Source organism: Mesitornis unicolor, unplaced genomic scaffold, assembly GCF_000695765.1.
Source record: "Mesitornis unicolor isolate BGI_N332 unplaced genomic scaffold, ASM69576v1 scaffold15571, whole genome shotgun sequence".
Lineage (NCBI taxonomy): Eukaryota > Metazoa > Chordata > Aves > Mesitornithiformes > Mesitornithidae > Mesitornis > Mesitornis unicolor.
The window spans coordinates 62,742-74,925 of NW_010165954.1; positions in this window are offsets into that span (position 1 = coordinate 62,742).

Sequence of the window (12,184 nt, forward strand, 5' to 3'; positions counted from 1 at the left end):
CTTTTGTTTCTTGGCATTCCCACTTGCGAGCCCAAGCAGTAATCTTCCTTGGCCTACCACAGAAGGGATTAAACAAGCATGTAGCCACCCAAAACCTCAGACAAGAGGAAGTGCAGGCTCCAGCTACCTTGAGGTACAGGCAGAGGTACTAAACCTCCACTCTGGCTGGTTCTCGCTCTCCCCAGGGCAGGCACACCAGCCCATCTCAGGTGCAGGGGTCATCACCCCCTCTGTCCTCTTGATGGGAGACAGAGGCCAGGAAGCAGACTAGGACCCTAAAGCATTGCCTCAGTGCCTGATTTTCTCCACAAACCCCCAAATAAGGGCAAAATCGGCAATCCTGATGCAACGCTGTTTCAACAAGCAATAATTAGACAGTCTTCTATTTAGCAGAAATCCTCCACTCCACAGCATGCTCCAAGCAGTCCTTTCAAGCAGTCCTTTCAACATTTTTTTTTTGCAGTTCAGGAGCGCAAAGAAAACAACTTTGCTCTATCATCATGTTGACAGCTAAAGGAAAACACTTCTCAATTGTTCTTTGACTACTGCATGTCTCTATAGAGCATGGGAAGCGGTCTGACCTCATCATTAGGGTTTAGCAATGGCAGTGGCAACACAAGACAGGTATATGTGGAGGGCAAGCAGTCTATGACTAGAGGCTACTCCTATCAGTCACAAGGACAAGCTAAAACTTCAGTGTCCTTCAGAACAAAACCAACACCAAGCTGCCTTCTTCAGGTCACCTTCTCTTTTGAACTCCTCAGCAAAAATTCCAGAAGCCAGAGGAACAACAGAGCCCAGGAGCTGTCTCTAACAAACCAATGCAGCATTAGGATACGACATCCGTAAATCCAGCCTGGACCCTAGACAGCTGGAGCTAAATGCATTTATTCAGCTGCAGTATTTTCTTTTTTTTTAAAATCAGTCTGCAGCAGCAAGTCATCCTGACTGAGCAAAACTAAATAGGCCGCAACATTTAAGCAATCACTTCGATTAGTGGATTACCCAAAGCTATCAGTCCAGGACAGGATGATATATCTCACTGGGAAATACTCTAACATTGGCTGTCCAGAGGTGGTTAGATTTGACCGGGCTTCTTGTCAAAAACATTTACAATGTGTTTGACAAGATGCTGCAGCCCCAAACCACTTTTATTCTGGTGGACTATATCCAGCATAGTGTTGCTCAAACAAATGCATTTATTAAATGTCTGTTGGCTACATTGCTGCAGTTCTTCTATTTTAGAGGTGCAGGCAATAGAATAACAGAATAATTAAAATACTTAAATATGCTGAATTTTAGTTTATACAGTAGAGACAATATTTATTTCTTGTCCATGTAAGCAACCAGCATTTATAAAAGATGGTATCATAGAGCTATACCCAAAAGCAAGTAGTTAGGAATGTCTTATCTTGACAATACTTTACACTTTATTTAAATAAGACATTTCTTATTTTATGTACAAGATTTAAAAAGTAAGAGAATAAAATTGCACTGGTATCACAAAACCCAGAGGCTGTACTACAAATCCCAAACTCTGATCTGGTCCATTACAACATTGTTACACTAACTCCTCCTCCTCCCTCCTCTTTCCATAGCCAGAGGTACTGCAGAAATGGCTGAAGAGAGGACATCCCCTATAAAACCGCTCTGATTGCATCCTTTCTGAGCAACTTCCCAAGACTGATAGATGCCAATTAATCAGTGACAATTCAGTGAACCTTAATCCCACCTCAGCCTGCTCCCCCTTAGGGTCATACTCATACATCCAGCAGAGCAGAACTCTGTGGCATACAAAGACCCTCTGATTCTGTATAAAGAAGCCTGATGTGGCTGATTCTTTAAAAGACAATACCCTCTTCTGTACAGCATCACTCATGGAAACTTCACACCAGTAAAAACCATCAAGATAAGCAAGCGTTTGCTTTTCACTTTCATCCAGTTCTTATACGTTCAGTTCAAGATGCTGTGACTTCAAAGGTTCACACATGCACAAAAAAATGAAAGTGCGAGATCCCATGGCAGACACACTTGTAATAGCATTTACACAGTTAAGGCAGGTAACCACAGCAGCAACAGAGCCTTCATCAGAAGCCAGCATACAGCACACAACAGCACTGCAGCCTTGCATACACATCCTGTTGCTCGCCTACACTATCCGCTACCCTGAGCATGTGTTACCTGTACCAGCTGGATTACAATTAACAAGGGTACCTCAACCGTGCCACTATCACATCTTTATTTTGTTGTGCAAATTAATCAAGACAATTTCTTCCCTGTACTGATTTTGCAGGAGTTGGTGTAAATCCTTGTACCAGTATAAAAGCAAAAGTAAACACTAGCCTTATGTTTCAATCCGCTTTCAGTTTAAAAGGATTGTTTCTGCAGAAGAGCCAAACATCACAGATCCAATGTGCTCAGCAAGCAACAATCTCAGAATACTGGAATACATTTACCCGCTACATATTTTTTGAATTAAGCTAGAAAGTACCTTGAAGAGGAACAGCTGCAACACACCATTAAAAGTTAGAGATGTGATTCAAAAATCTAAAGATTAACCTTTCTTTTCAGAATCCATAAATGACAGTGATGGTGTGAAAGGTGCACAAACACACTTCAGGATTTCTTGGTGTCATTTGGACGTTAAATGACCTATCACAACAGCATAAAGGAAGCTAGAAGGCTTCACCCAATGCATTGCTTGGGAGATCAACTACCAAATACAAAAAAAAATGCAGTCTGAAATGCAGAAAGAGAAGATTTTCATTCACTGGCTGAGAACATTCATGCCTTTTTCCTCCCTTCTGAATTGCAGCCACCATAGCTCTGCAGTAGCTTTCCAGGTTCGTCTTCTCCATAGCCATGTTTTTCTGATGGACAGCACTGCCCCTAAACACAACATGCTGCATTTGTTTTTCTTTGTCTACCATTAAGGCTTTTGGGGGTTTTGTGTGTATTTACAGTAACACATACACATTACAAATGACATGGGTGATTTTAAAGGATTCATCACCAGAGGGGTTGCGAGAGGGACACCCATGAACAAGAAAGACAGGTAAATGCAACAATTACCAATGAAATCTTTCTGTAATCTGTGAGGTGTCTGGTATCTGTTGGACAAAAGCATTGTGGAATAGGTTTGGAGAATACTTCTTGTATTTGACCACCTATAAGCCTGCACTTAGAATCTGAATGCATCAAGATGACCTCTGATTTCTGTGGGGTTCAGTCTGAAGATCAAGCCCAGCTGCGCAGAGCTCACTGTACGGTCTAGCTTATAGTTTACTGCAAGCCTGGCTTTTAGAGACACTAAGCAATTGCAGAATACTTCTGCAGATCAATCCCTTCTGAATTTACCTATGCCAAGCTGAAAGTGTGGATAAAGCAGGCCAAATCTTTTCTTAACTATAATCCGTCACAAAGACAGGGAGGGAAGTTGTTTGTTTCTTGGGTTTGGGGAATGGAAGACAAATGTCAAGACACCAGTAAAACTGGGGAGCTCCTTTCCAAGTGCTGAGAGATTTTGTTCTTCCTGGCAGGCTGAACTCTGTATTTAAAACTGAGCACTAACTTTGGTACCAGACCAGATCTGGTCTGTTCTACACAGAGTAATAAGGGGATATGATAGCTTTTCATATGACTAACGCCTCTATTTAGTTATTTATATGTAACACTTTAAACACATGCAGCATTCACATGCATACACATGACTGCCAGTTCATCTGACAGTGACTTTACTGCACTTCATTTAACATTAATTTAATTCTTTATATTACATATTTAAGGTACTAAGTAAAGAGATCCCTAAGATTTTAAGAAATGTTGTACTGCATCACAAGTGAAATAATAGTCACACTTTCCTCCCTTTCCCTTCCCAAAGAGGAAAGGGTTCATATTATTCCCTTTTGGTTATTTCCAGTGTTGCTAAAAACACTTTGTAAACAGTAAATTGAGGGTTTCTGAACATTGATGAATGGTGTTCACACAAAAATAACATGGAAATAGAAAATAAATTATACAAGAATTAAACCTTCTCATACCGACTCACCATTAAAAGTCATTTAACACGTTTTTAGTTAGTCAAATCTATTCAGTGTTACCATCAACTCTTTTTCACATCTGGTTTCAACTTTACTAGCAGAAAAGAAACACCTTTGCTTTTTACAGACATTTTCTTCCACACTCTAGCCAGTAAGTTGTAATAAAATTAGAAATTCGAGCACATGATATGTTGCCAAAACAAGATGCTATCTTCCCTTCGTTTTCCATTATTAAACACTGGGAGACAGAAAGACAGCTTCATCACAGTATCCTGCAAGGACATCTAGAAGACATGTATCTGAGTCACAGCCAGCTGAAGACAGCCTTGCAATGCAGAAACAAGATCTCTGCGCTTTTGGAAAGAGAGAAAATCTGGAACAGCTCCAGCCCAACAGGGTTGATGGTTATTGTTGTCTGGTTAAGGAATTCTTCAATATCTAATAGTCTCAACTTTAGAAGGCCAGATGGATCCAGAGCATGGAAACACCATGAGAAAAAAAACCCAACAAACTATAGTTCATCTGTTTATCCATTCAAATTCTGTAGTAGCAATAACTCAAAGTGATATTTAAACTGCAAATCCAAGTTTTATACAAAGTTTGCAATCAGGTAAAACCAACCAACCAATCACTACGATGTTGACACAAGAATAACCAAACATAATGATTTCAAGAGCCTCCTATACTATTATGCTAAATCGAAGTCCTCCAAGTACATAAGAGGTTAGTTCCATCTACCTCAAGCTTTTGCATCTTCTCCCATTTTGAATAGGGTGAAACCAACTTAGCAAATGTTGGACTGGTACTGTAGGAAGGGGAAACACTAACTTCCAGGCATATGGAGTCACCTTTTCAGTCATCTCAATCAACAGGCTGGGTATATTACATGGGAAAGTAATCTCTTCAACTTTCTAACTATTCTAGGCAGAAAACCATAAAATTTTTTGCTCTATCTTTTACTGGGTCACATTAACCATCTGCAGATAAGCACTTAAGGGCAACAGCCAGCTAACAAGTCACAGAATAAATGTTTCAAGTACATGGCATTAAATAAGTGTGCCTTGAAATCTCAGCATTTGGAGGACATGAGCTCACTGCCAATAACATTGAGTAGGAACAATTATCACCTTTTCTTCTGGGGGCAAACCCCACTCCATGGTAAGGAAAAACCAAACAAAAAAAAAAACAGGGAAAAAAGTAGCAATTCATCAAATTCCTCTAACAGAAGAGTCATGGAACCATAGTGCATTTCCAAAAGGAGACACGTAAATCTGTTGTTTGGTTCACTGGAAAATGACTGCAAAGTCCTGCAAAAAACTTATGAGGAGAAAGAGGAAAGTGCTTTTCATAACTAGAAGTTCTTGGGACAGGAAATAGAAAATAAAAGATGAGGCAAAACCTGGCTTTATACCCTTACACCAATCCAAATCATGGCAAATATTCTTGGTCACTGCTCACCATAGTTCAGGGTAGCCCACTGACCACCCACTTAAGGAAGTTTCAATTTCTCTCATCCCATAAGCTTCACATCTGCAAATTTCCTATTTAAAGAAGTGGTAATAGACATTTGAAGGTTAAGAGATCTAGGAAGAGGTAATAAGTAAGATTAAGGATGTAGTTTGTTATTTTAGTGCTTTGTAACATTTTCCTTATACTTAACCATCAGGAAGAAATATCCTGCATTCTGTTTTGACCACAAAAATACTTTGCTTTTCCTTTACTACTTTTTTCCTCCCTTATATTAGCAAAAAGACTGATCTCACTTTCTAAAATTCTAGAAGGATACAACAAATTGACCACACAGTTCTCTCCACAAATGGTAATTAAGTCCATTACCCAAACTGAACAGCCCTCTATAAGCAAAATTCCTATTAATGATACAATTCGTTCACTATGAAAATCATACTGCTAACCTGTGACTCGTTTGATGACAAGATGCTGATGCGTGACCAAAACCACGAAACCTCTGGACAAAAAGCAGGCATAGTGCACATTCATACATGTTCACAGACAGGTACAAGTGTGTTACTGTCCACAGATTATAGATATCATGGATGATAACTCTACTTTTATTCCAGGCCTTGAGCTTATGAGCTGAATGACAGGGGTTTAAACATATATTTCATCTGCTGAACAAAAAGTGTATGAACAGAGGCCTCCCACGGTTGCTCACTATAAAGATGAAGACATAGCCCATGGTCAAGATACTCCTTATTTGCTGCTATCTACCAATGAGCTACTGAGCATTAGTTTAGGAGGCTGCTACAAGGTTTTCATCTGATGAATCAGAATTTCTCCTCTGTTCATTAACTTACCACAGACCACCAAACAACTGTTTTCAGTATTTGGAAAAGCGTAAGGAACCATGTTATAGAAACTACTGACAGCAACTCCTTCTCAAGACAAACCTCTGTGTGTGGAGTCCAACAGCGCTCGAGCAGTATTTTGGAAAGGGTACGCCATAATAAAACATGCTACTTTGTCAGAGATCAGCTCTATCTTCCAGGATGGTATCTTTCTTGCAAATAATAAAGCAAGAACTACAGAAGTGCAATAACTTGTTTTCTCTGTTTAAAAGATTATTTTGCACATATAACCAAAGCCACCTGGCTAACAACATGAATAAGCTCACTTTGCTGGAGACATTTCTCCTTTGATGTTGAAAAATAGACCTGCTGTTATTGTAGCATTTTGTAACATCCAAATTGTGATATTTAAAATGGGTGTGTTAAGAATGAGGGATAGAATATTCTTTAATCAGATCATCTCAAAGATATCTGATACTTAACTGAAATTTTTCAAAATATTTTGATCTTCCAGACTATTTTTATGAACCATAAGGACAAATATTTTCTACAGAGATCACTTAACTCTACACAGGGAGGTACAAACATCCTCAAAAAGAGGGTGATATCACAGAAACTATGTCAAGTTTCCCAGAATTTTGACTTAGGCTTCCATGAAGGAAAAGTATTCCCATATAATCTGTGCAGCTCTCCTTATTGCCTGCAGTGGTATTGCTTTGCACAGAACTTAGTTCACCAAGAGCCAGCACAAACAGCCATTTGGGAAGAAACCAGAATCAACTGCCACTTACAAGTTGCTGTATTTTCTGCCTAAAACCAGGCATCATGAATTGCAAACCACATGGATCAGAGAGGAGACAAATTCATTTACATTGGAGAAATACTGATACAACTACTGAAAAGTCACATCTCCAACATTATACTGAAACAACTCATTTATCTGACTTTGTGTTGTAGGAGTCCTGTGCAAGATTTTGAGGGGTTAGAAGCAAAGGTTTGTAAATAGAATTTCTCTCAGGAAGGAGAGAGTGAGAGGAAGAGAAGCATATATGCATGGCTAATTTAAGATTATTGTCCTCTTCCAAAGCAGCGCTAAGTTCTCATAGCCCTGGCTTTTCTGTAGCTGTTGCATGCAGAATATGGAGTTGGTAAAGTCAAGTATGCCAAACTGACAGTATTTTGGCCTGTTGTGCTGTTGTCCTGGGTAAATTCTGCTGTTTCCCTACTTACAGGGTCAAATATCCTTCCATGATTTAGACTATAAACTTGAAACAGATGTTCTTTCTGGATTACCTCTATGAAAGCACTAGCAGAATAATCACTAGCAGGACAAATATAGCTGTAGAACAGATTAAACCCTGAGTCATCAGAAATTTTAAAATAAAAACATTTAAGTCAAAAGTAAGCTGGAGAAGTCAAATCTACATCATAATGCTAAGTCACAAGCTCATACATTTATCTTTGATGGCTGATAAATTTAGTGTGTGGACCTGATCCAAACACAGCTTCAGCTTACTGTCAACAGCTCTTACATTGAACTGTAATGACTCTATATGTTGAACAGATGTTTAAGTAGTGATTATTTATGTGCAGCAATGTTCTGCCACTACCTGTAACTCTGTAATTACTGTTCTCTCAGTGAGCAATGCCAAAACAGATCAGCCCAATCAAATTCCCTTGTACCTCAGATAGCCAGCACTAATTCCTACCTGTAATAGAAGCAGCAGTAAAATCAAACAAGTTGGAGTCTTTAGTCATTCAGGAGGTTTTATTGTTTGGTTTTGGCTTTTGTTTTTGTTTTTTGTTTTTTTAAACAAAATGAAACAACTAGGACAACAAAAAAAACAACCAAACAAAAAGAAACAAACAAACCCAACCAGAATGTCTTTAGAGTGTTAGAAGAGCTGCCTCATTTCTTCAGACTACTCAACAGTAAGGTAGCACACTCATTGCAGTCTCTTTAACCCAAAAAAGAGTACTTTGAAAAGAACGATTTTACATACTTCTGTACAGGTACAGTATTCTCATGATATAACATGGCAGATGTCTAAAAGCAGCACTACAGCCAGCAGGTTAGAGTAGAGAAGATATTTTAATGAGAAAAGGAGAAAAAGGAGTGAAATGTCATGATCCAAATTTGAATTTTGACAGAAAACAAACAAACAAACAAACAAACATAACTCATTAGGACTACCAGCCTTGCTTTTTCAAAGGCTTCCACAGGAAGTAGGAAGTCACTGGGATCTTGTACTTTTCATAGAAAAGATGGCATCTTGTACCACCTACCTTCCTTGCCTATGTGTAGATTCATACTGATGCAAAGGGAACAGACTGACCTTAATCATCACATACTCCATCACTCCAACTTTTCTCACAGGGTCCACTCAGAAGACCCTTTTTAAGTGTATGTAAAGTTGGGAGAAATGTATTGAAGTGAAAACAAACAGAAACTAGGAAAACAGCAACTCCAAGAGAGTAAAACATAACAAAGCAGAGACTTGAGTGCCTGCAAAACCTCCTCTGAAAGTCCCTAGAGCTCTAGGAACCTCTCATGGCAGGTACATCACAGCCCTGTTTCCCTCCTTTCTTTGCCGAATGTAGGGCTCAGGCAACCAACTGGTGCTTGGAACCTTAGTTTTCATAATCATCAGTCAAATATACCAGTTACCCATCTTTTTCTCAGAAATGAATTCTTGAATAGGTATTGTTCCCAATGGGTCTTTTCAGACCTGATGAGTGCTCCCAAAGCCCAATTATTTTCACGCTCTCAAAAGCGCTGCCTAGCCCATGCTCTCCAACACCATCACCTCATCCACCACAAACAGTGGATCAGCAATAAAAAAAAGTAGGGTTGAGACAGGTTTCATCAGGCATGATCCAGCTTGAGTTCACCAGTCTCAAGCACTAACTGCTCCAGAGACTTCAGTTCAGTTTTACTTTTGTATTCTTCTGTAAATAACTTCAAAGTAACAGTGCTAAGAGTGGCAGCAACAAAGATGTGCATTTTCCCTCAGATTTAAGGGTTTAGTTTTTAAAAATGTAGAACACAACACAGCAATCAAGCACCTTTTGACTTTGTCTATGTAACTGGCATAAGTACATATTTGATTTACTCAAAATGCAAAGAAGGATTACAATACAGACATATGTGTGTACACTCAGACACCCTGCTGGCACATCTTTCTCTGGCTTCAATGTAAGTTATATTCCCCAAATACAAATGGGAATTGCATGAACGTAGGAATGGCAGGGTCTTCATAGCAGTGTTTCTAAAGTCCCAATTCAGAAACACGCTTAACTTTCAGGCCAGATGAAAGTCTTGTGCCTGCACACATTCACCAATTTAAAAATAAAACAGGAGGCTTAAAGTGCAATCCTTCACTAGAATGGGAACTGGCACATCACAAATAACTTGCCCCATTATTGCTGTTGCAATGTCTGTGCAATTCTATTTTCAGTTTCTTTTCTACAGGAAAAAAAAGTGTCAGTGATCTTTAAAAACACACACCAACACAAACAGAGCAGTTTTGTTCACATTATCCCAGTGATATCCCAGTAAGTGCACACAACAGAAGGAAACAAACATCAGTAAGGAAAAAAAAGTGCCAACTTAACAAGTTATTCTAAACCGAAAAAAAGTTGGGCTTGTTTTTCCCCACTGTAGAAACTGTCAGCACTGTGTTAAATTTAGGCACATTATCCTTGGAATTAAGTGACTTGATCAAAGACTAAACCTTTCAGACATTTCAATGGTATTATATAAGAGTTTATGAGGCACTTACACATCAAAAACCTGCAACATCATGTATTTAAATGCTTAAAACAAGGGCACTGTAAAAAGTAGTGTATTGGGACATCCTTTAAAAATCTATGCAAAGACTTTGCTAGAGGAAGGTGCAAGTTTATCTGTCCTAACACTAATGTCAATACCTGAGCTAGTCTATTTAAATTTTATTGACAATGGAGAAAAAAGGCAATTCTATATTACAATTCATCTAATCCCAAAACACAGGTCTAAACTGGGTACTTCTACTACAAAAGTAACCTAGATTAAGTTCAGATGTAGAAACGTACACTGCAGACTTACTAAGGTGAACAGTAGCCATACTACACACACTAACTTTAATAGAAGCAAAAAGAAATCTCTGGACTATGAAGCCATACTTCCATTTAGCTGTAAGAAATGAGATTCTCAAAAATGTCCCACAGTTTCTAGTGCTCCTCGTTTTGGTTTACCACTTAAAGACACTGTAAAAGGGTATCATAGTCCAGAAGCAGGTATTCTGCAATAAACTAAGCCCACTAAACTAAAGTGCCTGAAATACAGCTGTGGGGGATATCGGGGAGGAGTGCCAATTAGGAGGGACTTCTGAAAAAATTTATGAGTATATCTACCGCCAGACACGTGTGGAAGAGTTTTAGGGTAACAATGCTCCTACACAAAGGGTATAGTCAAACACACTCGGTTTTCTGCTTCCACATGCAGGTGCTGCAAACCTCAGTTATTCCTGTCCTCTTCCTTGTCTAAGCATTTTGCATCTCCAAAACACCCAGTAACAGCACTTGCAGAAGAAAGGAAGGGAAACCCTTGTGAAGACAAAGAAAATGGTTTCAGTTGAAATTAAAAACATTAATTCAGGGTGCATCAACACAGAGGTGAAAATCTATGTTCTTCTGCCCATGCTCCAACCTAGGAAAATATAGGGTACAGATCTCAGGGTGCCACCATACACTTTCCAACACTGAAGAGCCACAGAATTTGCTGAAAGAGATACAGAAAATATTCCCAGCTACCTTTCAACATGCAACTCCCTCACAGGTAAAAGAGGATGCACAAAGATTTTGGGAAGCCATCAGTAATGGCCAGGGAAAATCTGCAGTGAATCTGCTCAGCTGTGGGCCCCCAAGAAGGAATGAGTTTACAACGTTCCTTCAGTGCCACTGCCTAGGGGTTCCCCTCTCCCCTGTCTCCCCTAGGACAGGCCATATAGAACTAAACTGACTGTAAATCCACCCTATATTGTAGAGTTAATTTTCAGACAGCTCAACCTGTGCAGATGAGAGTTTTTTCATAAGAGAACAAAAAGAAACAGCACAAGATGAAGGAATATATGCAGAACCACCTTTTTTAGTAGTAAACTTTAGTCAAAGTCTTTTATTTGACTGGGACAAACACATTTTCAGATTATATTTTGGCAATTTTCTTTGCAAACATAACAGTAACTCACTCTGTTTCTGTAAACAATGAAAACTTTATATTCTGCAGTTGCTTGCAGAGTCCCCCATTTCCACCATGGTCCTTGATTGTGCTGGCAAGCAAATTTTCTGGATTGCTTTTTTTCTTAATTTTGTAGCCTTTTTCCAAAGATCTGTGTATGCTTTTCTTTCAATTCAAGCACAATTATCTTTGTTTCATCCTGTGCTACAGCAGTGACTGTGTAAAATCAGCAAGCCTCTGTATCTGCCAGCTTCAGATATTCACTTTCACAATCATGAGATTTCACAGACATAAAATATTGCTCTTCCCTGTTGTTCTACAGTTTAAAAGTAAAATTATTGCTTTATGCTGCTTAATATAAAATCTGTTTATCAACCCTTCATTCATTCTGTGAGATACAGACTTATTTTTAATCCCTTCAGAACTGTGACAGGAAGAGAAGCCACCAATAAAATGTGCACAGCAACAATATCCTGTTGTGGCTGTTTTTTCCTTCCTTATTTTTGCTCAGTATTTGCAGCAGGCTCACTTCATGCTCATTTAATTTGGATTTTGAACTGTGCAAGAAGACAAGAACATAGCCCCAGCTGTTTAGTTACGCCTGTGTTACAAGCACCTTA